This window comes from Triticum urartu, chromosome 5 (genome assembly GCF_003073215.2).
Source record: "Triticum urartu cultivar G1812 chromosome 5, Tu2.1, whole genome shotgun sequence".
NCBI lineage: Eukaryota > Viridiplantae > Streptophyta > Magnoliopsida > Poales > Poaceae > Triticum > Triticum urartu.
The window spans coordinates 9241812-9255700 of record NC_053026.1 but is presented as its reverse complement, the minus strand read 5'-3'; the positions used below and the strand labels follow the sequence as shown (position 1 = coordinate 9255700).

Sequence of the window (13889 nt, the reverse complement as noted above, 5' to 3'; positions counted from 1 at the left end):
CTATTACGACATCCGTGCATCTTTTGCATACTTCTAAAACCAGTACATCATTGCTAACTATGAAGTTATTACTATGTTTTTCAACAGATAATCCCAGAGAATTGTGCGCCTCATTTGATGTATCAGAAAGGTAGCCTTAATGTTTTGAACATACAGCGAGGTCATCCTACGAATCTCAATTGTCCATACCAGATTTCTAAAAAGAATGGAGACATGCAAATCAAAGGATGGAAAAAATGTATGGACAGTCGTAAGGAGGTTCTTGGAAGCAAAAGGAAGTGAAGCGCAAGAATTGGAGACACGATGATCTCCATTCTCCATAATGGAGAGTCAGGGTCTATACTGTTTTATGCTATTTTACCTTAAAGAGGGTATTTAGGTCCTACCTAATACTGATGATCATGTGCTAAGAACAATTAAGTAGAGTTGGTTCGATGACTATGAGGATGATGATCGTATGACTTGTTATTAATAACGAATAGAAGTTGTATGATGATGATTAGTAGACTTGTTATTATATATGATGATGCATGATGCGAGCATGAAGAGTTATTATATATCAGCGGGTGAAATGAACATGGATTGGATTGAAGCGAAGGCAACATGCATGTGGTGCATGTCGAAAGTAGTACAATCCAAACTTGATCAAGTTAGGATTAGTATTACCTTCGACATGCACCACATGTTGCCTCCCTTCAATCTAAGTCATGTTTAGGCATAGCAGTAGCAGTAGCACGGAGATAAGAGAGGACACATCTCTCTATTAGCTACCTATACCAACCTAAATTAACCCCCAAAACCCCTAAACCACCTCCTTTCAAAAAAAAAACTAGCCCCTGAAATGCTAACGCGTGGAAACTTATTGGTCCCGGTTGGTGCTACCAACCGGGACCAAAGGCCCTCGTGCCTGGGCTCGCCGGAGCGGTCACGTGGAGGCCCATCTGTCCCGGTTAGTATAAGAACCAGGACTAAAGGTCTAGGGCATTAGTAACGATTCTTTAGTCCCGGTTCCCCAACCGGGACAGATGGGCCTTATGAACCGGGACAAATGACCTTTTTTCTACTAGTGTATGGACAGCCAGCAAATCAAACACCCCCTAAGGCCATCTACAACCGGACCCCTCAAACCTCCCCCGAAACATGCGGGCAGACAGCCTGGTCATTGCCAGGACTTAAAAAAGTCGTTCAACTGAACACCTTATAGCCAGCCCATACGCTCAATTTGTCCAGCACCCCTCAAACACAGTCCATATGTGGGGCGGATTTGAGACCGTGTGAACACGCGAGAGCGCATCCGCCGCATCAGACTTATCAGTGGGACCAATGGGAAACCCATCGGTCCGTCCTGGATCTCACCGAATTGCTACCCGCATTCATGGCGCCGCTCTGGCGCGCCTCCTGACAAGTCAAGCATTGGTAATTTAAGCCGGGCGGCGATCAAAAAACCAGTGGCCTCTGTTATTTCCCCTTCCCCTCTCGTTTGCGCTGTCATACCATGTCCCCACCCGTCTGTGTCCGAGCTCACATTACAGTGCCGCATCTGTCCAACAATGGTACGCGGAAGATCACGTACTACCAGCTTCTCACGCAGGAGCGCCGCCCCTAGATTGCGATGGAGGTCTGTTTTGCGGCCGTTCTTCCTCCAACTTCAGACGAGGAGGGGATGCCCTGTGCTCGAAGGAGACGGTCCTAGCGGTTGACCATGTCGTCCTGGGTTGGAGATGGCGGACACCCGCGGCGGCGGAGGCGGGGAGGGGGCGCCATCCCCCACTTCTCAATGGAGGCTGCGTGAGGATAGAATAGCCTCACCATGGTGTACGTCCACCTTGCAGTGGAGGTGCAAATCGAGGCAGGGAGAGCAGATGCTACCGTCCTCACTGAGCTCTACATCAACTCGACCCTCATTGCCAAAAACTGCTCCATCCTAGAGTCCATCGAGGATGAGCGGGTGGTGTCGATGAACCACCACACGATCTTCATCCATGAACAAGGGCGGGAGGATAACTTTGCAAACGAGGACGATCAGATGCCTCACGCCAACAATGACCATGAGGCCCGCGACTCCAGCGAGGGGGTGATCCCGATCACCTCAGACGAGGAGTAGTTTGCAGTATGTAGTTTCTATTTCTGTAGTTGCATCTTGTTTATCTAGAATCTTTAAATCAAATTTGCTAGTGGCTTGTTTGCAATTCTACGCTGCAAGAGTTTGCATGGCTTAACGAGTTCAAAATTTAGGGGGCACGGCTATAGATGCCCAAACGGACAAATGTTTGGACTAACATATAAGGGCACCTCACGTAAACCTTTTCCTGAGAGGACGAGAGAACCATGTTAAATATATACCCACATGTGTGTACACTCGTGTTTGACAACACGCGGCCGCGGAGTGGGTAATTTACAGTTCATTTTTTGTTAGTAGGGTCTTTACCTTATCCCACATCTATCTAATACACTATCCGAGGATAAGCTATGCACATCAACATGTTGTTAGTGTGTTAGTTGGTAGTGGAGATATGCCGGGGGTGGTTCATGGCATATAGCCAGTCGTTTTTTCTATGATTTATCAATTTGGCCCTATAAGAGGGAAACGTCCCTTCCGAGAGAGTCACCACTTGAAATACCATCCTTATGTTCTCTTCTGAGCCCACAGCCACCAAGTCTCCTCGCTCCTCGCCCTGCCGTGCAGCAGGCGAGGACACAACATTACTCTCGGACATACCCCGACGATCGGTGACCCAATGGGTAGTTGGGTGCTAACATTTCTGGGAAATGCTCGCACGACTTCTTTGCCCTTCTTCCTCGACTTCGTCTACATCCGCTACTTCCTCGACTCCCCGTCGTCATGTTCATAAACAACCCCACTATAAGGGAAATTTCACCCCGTGATTTGTATTGTTCTTGGTCAATCTGCTAGTCATGTTATTATCTGTGAAACTAGGTTTATCATGTTAGTATATGTCACCCTATTTGTTTTCATCCTTATGTATGCCAAATTATTTTTGGTGGATAAATCTTTGTCATTCATGTCACTTGAGTAGATTCGAAATCCCCCCCAAAAAAAAGGTTCGAAATTATACCAATGATAGCCATCACATTATTTCCAACATCTTGTTTGTTATTGTGGGATGTTTTATGTTGCTTGAGGATCTTGCTTGACCGGCGGCTGTTTTATGCTGAACATGCTTTAGGATGAGAGACCGTCGGCAACCTGATCTACTCGGCCGTAGGGTGATCATGTATGTGCCAGCTGCTGCTACTAGCTTGTGGGCAGTTCAATGCATGTCATCAGCCTATGGTCATGGAGCCGTTTGACTGACAAAGTGTGTGTTTGATGCACGTGCTCTCTGTTTGCTTGTCAGGGGTAGTGAAAAGTCAAAACAAGCGGTGTTGTTTCAGAGTAAAAGAGAAGCTGTTCCTAGATATTTGCTGCAGCTTTATATTGCACCTACAGAAATGTTATTTTCATATATTTTTCTTTGTTCTAAACCAGCCATCCCCTACCTTTGTCTCCTTTCTATTTTCCTGTACACATTTCCTTTACCGTATAAATGATGTTGTATCATGTATAAATGATTTGATATCAGACATCCATAGACGATCAGCTGCAGTACAAAACCCCACACACCATGTGCAGAGAGCAGAGTGATATTGGTGATCATGCATGAGTCACCGGTGCTACTCAACTTACGTGTGATCGATTGACTGATGCATGGAGCGTCTGCCTCAACTGCCTCAAGACAAGTACTACTGCCAGGCAGTTGCTGGTGGCAGGAGTTATCTCACTTCTCAGCCAATGTGTGGATTGAGTTTTATTTTATTTTTTTGAAAGGAAGTGTGTGTTGAGTGTTGAGTGAATGCATGTGGCTTCGGTTTGCTCGTCGGTACAAAGTTGAAAACATATCCTTTGTTTCACGGGTCATCAATATTTCCTGGATTTTACCCAGATTTTTTTCCTGGATTTTTGCAGCATACCGAATATTTTTCCTGCTAATTATTTATTTTACTCATGAATCTCCACCATCTCTCTCTCTCTCTCCTGCTTGTACAGTTTTCCTTGTTGTATTCTACCTCCGCCCAAAAATATTTGGCATTCTGAGATTCAAATTTTGTTCTAGTACAAAACATGTCATTATAGCACCTTTTTGGAAAAAAATCATTCAAAAACAAGGGCCTTAGAGGGTCAGCTGGGCCTCGTCGTCGGAGATGACGATGACCTTCCAGTCGACCGCCTGCTCCGCCTCCACGACCTCAGGGTGCTGGTGGCGGAGCTCGCCATGTACCTCGCCGCCTCTCGGTCCTCCCGAGCCGTCGCCGCATCCACCACCCCCCTGCGCCACCGGGACGAGGAGGGCGGGGGCCGTCCCCCACGGGAAGTTGAGGCGCGGCACGGCGCCGTGGATCCTATCATGCCACCGGTCATACTCCAGGGCGGCGAGCTCCACCGTGTGGAACGACCCGAGCCACTTTTTTTGTGGGTCTCCCGGTCGGTGATCTCCTCCACCCACATCCCCCATGCTCGCCGGCGGATGCCTAGGTATGTCCTCTGCGGCTGCCGTGGCGGAGGGAGGTTCGGGAAGATGCGGGTGGGGGCGCATAGGCGAGGCGGCGTGGCACAACGATGCGGCGCCGCGGGCGTGGATCCTTATTGCTGATCAGCGGCGAGGATGGGGGAAGAGGAGGCAGAGGAGGCGGAGAGGAAGATGAAGAGAGGGGCTCTTTTTTACTCAGTTGCCACATGATGGAGTAAAAATTAGGGCCGTGGAGGCGGCTGAGGATAATTTATCCTCCACTATGGAGTATCGGGGATCGGCTAGGTCCCGGTTAGACAAATAAAACCGGGTTTTTACTCCTTTTAACCACCAGTTATTGGGGATCGGTTAGAGGTGCCCTTGGAGGGTCGGTTGGGCCTTAATATATCTGAAATCTCGTACAATGTCAAATTTCATAAAATTTAGCTGAAATAGTGATTTACGGATATTCGCAGGGGCACTCACCTGCCAAGCTCTATCGTCCACTCGATTTGCCTCGCGGTTCGTGAAGTAGATGAATCCCGCACGAGATCGCAGTGAAAACGAAAATCCTTCAAAAAGTATTAAGTTTCGATGACGAAACTTACCGCTTTTGCATCAAAAAAATGCCTAGTTTCATCAAGTTTCAGAGATATAATTTTAAACATTTGTTTCTGTCGGTCATAGACACAAAATAGTTGATTTTTATCGGTCACTCGTACTAAGTTTCAAACATTAAAACTTAACATTTTTTCAAAAGTCATCAAAATATATTTAAAATGGATCTTATTTCAAAGCGTTGGTCGCGAGAAACACAAATATGAAACATAACTTCATTGAAATTTTCATTGAAAAGATATAGAACTTTGAAAATCGGAAGCCAAAATAAAAAGCTGGCACCAGGGGCCTGAGTGCCCCCGCACTTGTTTGCCGTAAATCCTCGTCCTTGTGGTTTAGTGTATTTTTTCGCTTGGTGTTTCATTCCGCTCTTTACATGATTTCACATTTGCTTCACTAGATTATATACAAGTAATAAGAGACCTTTCTGAATAACAAAATGGATTTTACAGGAACTTGCAGGAGGCCACCACACTGAAGAATAAACCAGAATTACTACTACTAAACAATGACTTCAATCAATACTCTTTCCGAGGTCGAACCCTACTGGCTTAGATGCCCTAACAAGTTACTACAAGATCAGCTGCATGCAGTACAAAACCCCACACACTTTACGTGCTAGCCGTATATGTTGTGTTTATAGATGTTTGTGTGATTTGCTTGTTCATATGTGCTAGCCGTATATGTTGTGTTCATAGATGTTTCGGTCCTATGTATTATACATGCTCACATGCTTAGGTATCGGTATGAAGTGCATACTACTGTGATTGCTATGTTTATTATCTACTCGTGGATTAGATTAATCATTATGGTGTTAATATTTCCAACAACTACAAGATCAGCTGCATGCAGTACAAAACCCCACACACTTTGTGGGGGGTGATCATGCATGAGCTACCGGTGCTACCTCAACTTTGGTGTGATCGATCAAACTGATGCATGGAGCGTCTGCCTCAACGACCTCAGTAAAAGTAGTAGTGTACTACCAGACGGTTGCTGCTGGCCGGATTCTCACTTGTCAGCCAAATTAAAGTGTGTGTTGAATGCACATGTGGCTTCCGTTTGCTCGCCAGTACAAAGTTGAAAGTGAAACCGATTCTTTGTTTCACGGTAAAAGGGTTGGCCATCAATATTTGCTTGATTTCGCAGCATGCGAAATTCTTTTCTCACCCGTTATTTATTTCTTTCATGAACCTGCACCATGTTTTCAAATAATGAAAAACTGCATGTTCCGTATTCCTTGTTGTGTACTACGTACCTCGGTCCCAAAAACTTGACATTATTCAAATTTTGTCCCACATGAACTTTATACGGAGGAAGCAGTGTGATTTAGTCTTTTTTTGCGCAGTATGGGTTTGATTACGGTTCTTTAGATGATTTTACATCTGCTTTAATGGAATCTAGATCCAAGAAGTACTAAGAGATATTTCTAAATAACCAAATGGATTTAGCTAAACAAAGACAAATTGCAAATGGAGAGCACCACACGGCAGAATAAACCAGAATTACTACTACTACTACTACTAGACAGTAGACAACGACTCGACTAATCTCTCTGAGGACAAACCCCATAGCTACTAAAACAGGCTAATGATGCACGAAATGAACTCCTCAGTCATCCGTCGTTATTCCGTCCATCGACAAGGTCATGGATATGGCCGGCCGGCCTCACCGGCTAGGTGCCAACGCTCCTAAAGATCCTTCACGTCATGCTGCGAAGAGAATCACAAGGATTAACACAAGACAAGTTGAATCACTGATGCAATACGCGCCGAATTCATCGTCTAGCTACCTCGGCGTGGGAGTGGGACTCCTCGTGGTTCTGCGGATCATCGTTCGGCTTGGCCTGGCGAGCTTTGGAGTGGAAGGCATCCACCACGATTCTGCCAAAGCTGCACAGCAGAAGCGAAATTCAGTATGGTCGTGAGTGGTAGCAAAGCAAGCGGAGCAAGATTCAGTAAGTGGGCACGCATGAATGATGGGTGTAAGAAGGAGGGTACATACGGATGGTCCTTGTCATACTCAATGTGGCCGATGTAGGCGTTGCCGGGGAACATGCGGCTGAGTTGCGCCGACTCCTCGTCGCTGCCCGGCTTGGCCGGAACCGTGCCCGTGGGGCAGATGCTTCTCCGCCCAGCGGTCCAGCCACCGGGACTCCTCCTCGCTCGCGTACTGTGTGCTGATCCTGGGGCCCCCTTCCCCTGGATCCGCGGCTGCTGCGGCGCCGGCGCCGGCGGCGAGGCTAGCTAGCAGGAGGAGGGAGATGGGGACGAAAGAGAGGAGCCGGGCCATCTCGCTCGCTTCTTTGGCAGCAGACTGATCTTGCGCAGAGTCTAGTGCTATTTCTAAGTAACTCTGGCCTGTGCCGCCTGGATGTGGTCCATATATGGAGAGATGATCACGCTGGTGTGGCCTGCTAGTACAGTTGGGGACAAGGATTTGGATTCCGAGTGCACCTTTTTTCTCGTGGGGCACCGAAATTCCCGGTTACCGCGGTAACCGCGAAATCCCGAAAAAATTTCGGACAAAATTTAAATCTGAATTTTGAATTCAAAACTCTGAATGATGTATAGATTGCATCTGGACTCGTTTTCGCCAACAATCGACCTTCTGGGGCAGTGGTTAGCTCGTACTCCTATATGAACTTATCGTGCCTTGAGGTTGCAAGATCGAATCAGTCCAGCCCCATGTATTTTTAACTGCATCACAGGGAAGAATAAGTAAGGCCACGTTTACCACTACGCCACTGATGCCTAACTGTTCTTCGAAAGTTCCGAACCTAACTATTAGAGTTTAAATTCAAATCTTTTCGCTCGGTACATATTTTTCTCGTGGGGTGGCGAGAAACGCGGATACCGGGCGGTATTCGAAAATTCCGCCCGGTACCCAAAACCATGGTTGAGGATGAAGCAGTTGTGCTGATAAATATTACTAGGATTTTTAATTTTCCTCATAATCTTTACCTAAATATGCACATTTGGATATCGTTTAACATAGATTATGGAACAGTTATAATAAGAGCAACTTCAATGGGCCAACCAAATGGACGACACTTTTGTCCTTTTTTGTCTGTTTGGGTCGGCCGCTCACCCGGTGTCCGCCCTGTTTTAGATTTGGGTCGGCGGTGCACCTAACACGCCGATCCATTTCATGTCCGCACTCAATTTTTTAAAAAGGCCCGTGGCCATAGATCATAACAGCAGCCATGTCTCTTGCCGGCACCATGCTGGCTTCAAAAAATATCACCACACAGTTCATGTTGCGCACTCGCCAGCGGCCGGCACACATGCCACCACACAAAAAGGGGTGGGACTTGAGTTCGACCACGCCATCGCAGCCCCGTGGTCATGCCAGCACACTTGCCGGCATACAAAAAAAGGATGGCGCTTGCCGCCATGAGATCACTCGTCGTCGAACTTGAGCATGTCGGCCTGCATCTTCTCGAACCACGGCCTCTTCCTTGGCGACACGGTGTTGAGATCCACCTTCATGATCTCCATGATACGTCTATTTTGCATCATGCTTTTATATCGATATTTATTGCATTATGGATTGTTATTACACATTATGTCAAAATACTTATGTCTATTCTCTCTTATTTTACAAGGTTTACATAAAGAGGGAGAATGCCGGCAGCTGAGATTCTAGGCTGGAAAAGGAGCAAATATTAGAGACCTATTCTGCACAGCTCCAAAAGTCTTGAAACTTCACGGAAGATGTTTTCCAAATATATAAAAAATACTGAGAGCAAGAACTTCTCCAGGGGGGCCACACCCTGCCCACGAGGGTGGGGGGCGCGCCCTACCCCCCTGGGCGCACCCCCTACCTCGTGGGCCCCCTGGTGGCCCTCCGGTGGCCATCTTCTGCTATATAGAGTCTTTTGATGGAAAAACCATAAGCCATCTTCTCGGAGAAACTCCGCCGCCACGAGGCGGAACCTTGGCGGAACCAATCTAGGGCTCTAGCGGAGCTCTTCTGCCGGGGAAGCTTCCCTCCCGGAGGGGAAAATCACCGCCATCGTCATCACCAACGCTCTTCTCATCGGGAGAGGGCAATCTCCATCAACATCTTCATCAGCACCACCTCCTCTCAAAACCCTAGTTCATCTCTTGTATCCAATTCTTGTCTCCAAGTCCAGGATTGGTGCTAGTAGGTTGCTAGTAGTGTTAATTACTCCTTGTAGTTGATGCTAGTTGGTTTAATTGGTGGAAGATCATATGTTCAGATCCTATATGCATATTAATACCCCTATGATTATGAACATGTTTATACTGTGTGAGTAGTTACTTTTGTTCCTGAGGACATGGGAGAAGTCTTGCTATTAGTAGTCATGTGAATTTCGTATTCGTTTGATATTTTGATGAGATGCATGTTGTCTCTCCTCTAGTGGTGTTATGTGAACGTCGACTACATGACACTTCACCATTGTTTGGGCCTAGAGGAAGGCATTGGGGAGTAATAAGTATATGATGGGTTGCTAGAGTGACAGAAGCTTAAACCATAGTTTATGCGTTGCTTCGTAAGGGGCTGATTTGGATTCATATGTTTCATGCTATGGTTAGGTTTACCTTAATACTTTTGTTGTAGTTGCGGATGCTTGCAATAGAGGTTAATCATAAGTGGGATGCTTGACCAAGTAAGGGCAGTACCCAAGCACTGGTCCACCCACATACCAGATTATCAAAGTACCGAACGTGTATCATATGAGCGTGATGAAAACTAGCTTGACGATATTCCCATGTGTCCTCGGGAGCGCTTTTCTCTATATAAGAGTTTGTCCAGGCTTGTCATTTGCTACAAAAATGATTGGGCCACCTTGCTGCACTTTATTTACTTTTGTTACTTGTTGCTCATTACAAATTATTCTATCACAAAACTATCTGTTACCACTTATTTTAGTACTTGCAGAGAATACCTTGCTGGAAACCGCTTATCATTTCCTTCTGCTCCTCGTTGGGTTCGACACTCTTACTTATCAAAAGGACTACGATAGATCCCCTATACTTGTGGGTCATCAAGACTCTTTTCTGGCGCCGTTGCCGGGGAGTGAAGCGCCTTTGGTAGGTGGAATTTGGTAAGGAAAAATTTATATAGTGTGCTGAAATTTACTGTCACTTGTTACTATGGAAAGTAATCCTCTGAGGGGCTTGTTCGAGGTATCTTCACCCCGACCAGTAGAGCAAAGAGTTGCTCCTCAACCTACTAAACATACTGAAAATGAAAATGACTACTTTGAAATTCCTTCGGGTATGATAGAAAAACTGCTAGCTAATCCCTTTTTAGGAGATGGAACAAAACATCCTGATGAGCATCTAATATATGTGGATGGAGTTTGTGGATTATTTAAGCTTGCAGGTGTACCCGGAGATGTTGTTAATAAGAAGGTCTTCCCTTTATCTTTGAAGGGAGACACATCGACATGGTATAGGCTATGTGATGATATGGGGTCTTGGAATTACAAACGATTGAAATTGGAATTTCATCAGAAGTTTTATCCTATGCATCTTGTTCATCGTGATCGCAATTACATATATAATTTTTGGCCTCGCGAAGTAGAAAGCATCGCTCAAGCTTGGAGGAGTCTTAAATCAATGTTATATTCATGCCCCAATAATGAGCTCTCGAGAAAAATGATTATTCAAAATTTTTATGCTCGGCTTTCTGATAACAATCGCACCATGCTTGATATTTCTTGTGCTGGCTCTTTTATGATGAAGACTATTGAATTCAAATGGGATTTATTAGAAAGAATTAAACGCAACTCTGAAGATTGGGACCTCGACAATGGTAAGGAGTCAGGTATGACACCTAGTTTTGATTGTGTTAAATCTTTTATGGATACCGATATTTGCCGTAAATTTAGCACTAAATATGGACTTGACTCTGAGATAGTAGCTTCTTTCTGTGAATCTTTTGCTACTTATGTTGATCTCCCCAAGGAGAAGTGGTTTAAATATCATCCTCCCATAGAAGTAAAAGTAGCTGCACCTATTAAAGTTGAAGAAAATATTGTCACTTATAATGATCCTATTGTTCCTACTACATATGTTGAGAAACCACCTTTCCATGTTAGGATAAAGGATCATGCTAAAGCTTCAACTGTAGTTTGTAAAAGCAATATTAAAACATATACACCTCTTGAGCAAGTTAAAGTTGAACCTAATATTGCTATTGTTAAAGATCTCTTGTCCGATAATATTGATGGGCATGTTATTTATTTCTGTGATGAAACTGCTAGAATTGCTAAACCCTGTGCTAAAGATAAACCTAGACCTGTGGTAGGCATGCCTGTTATTTCTGTTAAAATAGGAGATCATTGTTATCATGACTTATGTGATATGGGTGCTAGTGCTAGTGCAATACCTCATTCCTTATACAAAGAAATTATGCATGAGATTGCACCTGCTGAAATAGAAGATATTGATGTCACAATTAAACTTGCCAATAGAGATACTATTTCACCAATGGGAATTGTTAGAGATGTTGAAGTCTTGTGTGGGAAAACTAAATATCCTGCTGATTTTCTTGTTCTTGGTTCCCCACAAGATAGTTTTTGTCCCATTATATTTGGTAGACCCTTCTTGAACAGTGTTAATGCTACCATAGATTGCAAAAGGGATGTTGTTATTGTCGGTTTAGATGATATGACTCATGAATTTAATTTCTCTAAATTTAGTAGACAACACCGTGAAGAAGAATTACCTAGTAAGGATGAAATTATTGGTCTTGCTTCTATTGCCGTACCTCCTAGTGATCCCTTAGAACATTATTTGCTAGACCATGAAAATGATATGTTTATGAATGAAAGAAGGGAATTAGATGAGGTATTCTTTAAACAGGAACCTATTCTGAAAAACAATTTACCTGTTGAAATCCCAGGGGATCCTCCTCCACCCAAGTGTGATCCCGTGTTTGAGATTAAACCGTTACCTGATACTCTTAAATATGCTTATCTTGATGAGAAAAAGATATATCCTGTTATTATTAGTGCTAACCTTTCAGAGCATGAGGAAGAGAGATTATTGAAAACTCTGAAGAAGCACCGTGCTGCTATTGGGTATACTCTTGATGATCTTAAGGGCATTAGTCCCACTCTATGTCAACATAAAATTAATTTGGAATAAGATGCTAAACCAGTTTGTGATCATCAACGCCGGCTGAATCCTAAAATGAAAGAAGTGGTAAGAAAGGAAATACTAAAGCTCCTTGAGGAAGGTATAATCTATCCCGTTGCTGATAGTCAATGGGTAAGTCATGTCCATTGTGTCCCTAAGAAGGGAGGTATTACCGTCGTTCCTAATGATAAAGATGAATTGATTCCTCAAAGAATAATTAAAGGTTATAGGATGGTAATTGATTTCCACAAATGAAATAAGGCAACTAAAAAGGATCATTACCCCTTACCTTTTATCGATCAAATGCTAGAAAGATTATCCAAACATACACATTTTTTCTTTCTAGATGGTTATTCTGTTTTCTCTCAAATACCTGTGTCAGCCAAAGATCAATCAAAGACTACTTTTACATGCCCTTTTGGTACTTTTGCTTATAGATGTATGCCTTTTGGTTTATGTAATGCACCTGCTACCTTTCAAAGATGCATGATGGCTATATTCTCTAACTTTTGTGAAAAGATTGGTGAGGTTTTCATGGACGACTTTTCCGTCTATGGATCTTCTTTTGATGATTGCTTGAGCAACCTTGATCGAGTTTTGCAAAGATGTGAAGAAACTAATCTTGTCTTGAATTGGGAAAAGTGCCACTTTATGGTTAATGAAGGCATTGTCTTGGGGCATAAAGTTTCCGAAAGAGGTATTGAAGTTGATAAAGCCAAGGTTGATGCTATTGAAAAGATGCCATGTCCCAAGGACATCAAAGGTATAAGAAGTTTCCTTGGTCATGCCGAATTTTATAGGAGGTTCATTAAGGACTTCTCAAAAATTTCTCGGCCTCTGACTAATTTATTACAAAAGATATACCATTTGTTTTTGATGATGATTGTGTATAAGCATTTGAAATACTTAAGAAAGCATTGATCTCTGCACCTGTTGTTCAGCCACCTGATTGGAATTTACCCTTTGAAATTATGTGTGATGCTAGTGATTATGCTGTAGGTGCTGTTCTAGGGCAAAGAGTTGATAAGAAATTAAATTTTATTCAATATGGTAGTAAAACTCTAGACAATGCTCAAAGAAACTATGCTACTACTGAAAAAGAATTCTTAGCAGTTGTATTTGCTTGTGATAAGTTCAGACCTTATATTGTTGATTCTAAAGTAACTATTCACACTGATCATGCTGCTATAAATATCTCATGGAAAAGAAAGATGCTAAACCTAGACTTATTAGATGGGTTCTCTTGCTACAAGAATTTGATTTACATATTGTTGATAGAAAGGGAGCTGAGAACCCCGTTGCAGACAACTTGTCTAGGTTAGAAAATGTGCTTGATGACCCACTTCCTATTGATGATAGATTTCCTGATGAGCAATTAAATGTCATAAATGCTTCTCATACTGCTCCATGGTATGCTGATTAAGCTAATTACATTGTTGCTAAGTTTATACCACCTAGTTTCACATACCAGCAAAAAAGTTCTTCTATGATTTGAGGCATTACTTTTGGGATGACCCACATCTTTATAAAGAAGGAGTAGATGGTGTTATTAGACGTTGTGTACCTGAGCATGAACAGGAACAAATCCTACACAAGTGTCACTCCGAAGCTTATGGAGGACACCATGCTAGAGATAGAACTGCACATA

General features: G+C 43.7%; 1 pseudogene; it reads right to left on the bottom strand.

The window, feature by feature from the left end:
* Nucleotides 1–6552: 6552 nt before the first annotated feature.
* Nucleotides 6553–7492, bottom strand: LOC125555425 (annotated as a pseudogene).
* Between the last annotated feature and the right edge of the window lie 6397 nt (nucleotides 7493–13889).